The sequence below is a fragment of the Capsicum annuum genome, chromosome 9 (assembly GCF_002878395.1).
Source record: "Capsicum annuum cultivar UCD-10X-F1 chromosome 9, UCD10Xv1.1, whole genome shotgun sequence".
Classification (NCBI taxonomy): Eukaryota; Viridiplantae; Streptophyta; class Magnoliopsida; order Solanales; family Solanaceae; genus Capsicum; species Capsicum annuum.
The window spans coordinates 90,979,216-90,982,036 of record NC_061119.1 but is presented as its reverse complement, the minus strand read 5'-3'; the positions used below and the strand labels follow the sequence as shown (position 1 = coordinate 90,982,036).

The following is a 2,821-nucleotide window of genomic DNA, read 5'->3' as shown; positions in this document are numbered from 1 at the left end:
TTTATCACATGGGTTATTCTTATTCTCTGGTTTCTACTATTTTAATGAATGTCCACCATTATAATACATCTATAATCCCTTTGTGAACCCGGAAGGAGAATTATTGGGATAGATCGAAGAATTTAAGGAGCAAGTTCGTATTCTTCTACATAACGAAAGATGTGAAGGAACAACTAGGAAAGGCATATACCTAGGAGACTTGTTTGGTTTAATTGCAGGAAGATAACTTAAAGCATCTAAATGGATTATTGTATCCCCGCTCAATGATGTGGATGCAATGTCCATTTAGGTAGAAGATTAGAGGTTCGGAAGATAATGATCATAATATAAACCCTGTGAATCAATAACCCAATAATCAACACGACCATAATAAGGATAGAGATTTGCAGGATTGTTAAGAGTGCCTCAATCATAGAATTCTCCCTCATATTGTTTACAGCCTAGCTTACGTTGCGATTGTCACACTTTGTTATTTATTTAGTTGTTAAATTATTCAAAATTGTTTAACCCATTTTGATACTCTGAAACACTTGAAAACATTATTATCAAACCTAAAGTTAAATAAATTACTAATCAAGTTGTCCTCGTGGGTACGATATCTGATTCTTTGAGTCACAATATTACTTGTACGATCGCGTGCACTTGCATGTGTGATAGAATGCAATAAGTTTTTGGCGATATTGCTCAAATAAATAGCAATTTTCTAAATTTTTTATTTTTATAGTAAATTTAAGTGTTAACAACTTGATCTTATTGTCTGATTTTTGCAAGAAGAGTGACTTATAGGACTGGCAAGAGCAAAAAAATCTATTGAGTCTTATTTGGAACCTGAACGGATATATCATCAAAGGCCAAGAGCAGCAACACTTCAATACCCAATTCATTAAATCCAGCTCTAGTGGCTCCAGTTACTCATGCTAGAGGAGAAGCTAGACTTGTTCGTTAAGTGCCAATCCCACTTACGAATAATGCTAGTAATTGCATCTGTAAGCCAGATGCGGGTGGTCGATTTGAATTGAAGAATAATATGGTGCACTCTTACACACGAGTGGGCAATTCACAGTTTTATCTTACGAGGACCCATAGCAGCACATACAAAACTTTAATAAGATCAGTGATACCTACATCCCTATTGGGGTATGTACTAATTATGTCAGACTGACCCTCTTCCCCTTTTCTCTCTTGGGGGAAGCAAAGAGATAGTTATATGCTAAACCACTGAACTTCATCACTTCTTGGAATGATCTGGCTCAGAAATTCCTTATTTAATTCTTTTCATCTGGGAAGACAACACATTTGAGAAGTGAGATTCTAAGTTTTAGGCAAAAAGATATAGAGAATCATTACCAAGCTTGGGAAAGATTCAAGGCTATGCTCAGAAATTTCCCTCATCATCATCAGACTAATGATGTGTTGGTAAATACTTTCATTAAGGGTTTTGAGCCAGACAATAAGATTCTTCTGGATTCAGCAGTAGGTGGGCAGGCTCTAGAAAAGACGTATGATGAATTATACACATTATTGAATCGAATTTCACAAGGTAATCCTGAGTGACGTGCTGATACAAAAAGTGCTCCAAAAAAGGTTGCAGATATGCTGGAGGTTGATTAGCTTATAGCTATATCAGCTCAGATTGCTGCATTACAAAATTAGCTAACTACACAACTCAGTAATATGAATTTGGGAGTCGCATAGTCTACACCAACAATAGAAAATATAGTTTACCAGGCTTATACTTGATGTGAGGTTTACAGAAGTAGTGATCATACAACGGTGGCTTACACAGCTAATCCAGAGTCTGTTAACTATGTGGGAAATGTTAATTGACCAAACAAAAAACCTTTGGTAATACTTAAAATCCTAACTGGCAAAATTATCCCATTTTCTCATAGGATGGAAATCAGGCACATAATGCAAATCAATACCGTGGGCCATTAGGACAGAATCAGCAACAACATATTCTAGAAAATTAAGCCATAGCTCAAACAAGCAATATTGAAGAGATGCTGAAGAAAATTATGGCTACTCAAGCATAATTGGTAGAAGATATGAAAAACCAGCAGATGATTACAAAAAACTTGGAGGTTCAAATGGGTTAGATTGTAGGAGCACAGAACACTAGACCTTAGGGAGGTCTACCTAGTGATACTGATCCAAATCTAAAATGGGGTAAATGCAGTCACTACTCAGAGTGGGCTGCATTTGAAGGAGTTAGAACTTAAGTAGGTGAATCACAAGGATACTGATGGTGAAATAACAAAGGATGGAAAAAAATTATAGAAGAAAAAGTTGGAAGCAAGGAAACCAAGGTGGAAAGTGTGATGCCACCTCCACCTTTCCCACAAACGATTTGGAAACACCAAGAGGAGGCTTGTTACAAGAAGTTTATTGATATGTTGAAATAGGTTCACATTAACTTTCCACCCGTTGATATTTTACAGAGTGTTCCGAAGTATGCAAAGTACAAAAGGACATTGTGGCCAACAAGAACCGCCTGACTAAATATACTACTATGGCACTTACTGAGGAGTGCACATCACGAATCCAGAATAGGTTGCCTATAAAGATAAAAGATCTAGAAAGCTTTACAATTCAGATTACAATCAGGAAATCAATAAGTCCATAGGGTCTATATGATCATGGGGAGAGCATTAATCATATGCTCACATTGTTTTTTAGAAAGAGAGAGCTAGACATCCCAAGACCCACCACAATTTTTTTATAGTTAGCTAACCATTAACTTGCCAGAACAGATGGAATTATTAAAGATGCAAATAGGATCACTCATCTTCCTAGTGGATTTCATTATTCTTGACTTTGA

General features: G+C 36.3%; 1 non-coding gene across 1 annotated transcript; it reads right to left on the bottom strand.

The window, feature by feature from the left end:
- Nucleotides 1-1,293: 1,293 nt before the first annotated feature.
- LOC124887612 lies at nt 1,294-1,400 on the bottom strand. The gene has a single exon (XR_007045377.1). It is a non-coding gene; the product is annotated as a small nucleolar RNA R71 (small nucleolar RNA).
- Between the last annotated feature and the right edge of the window lie 1,421 nt (nt 1,401-2,821).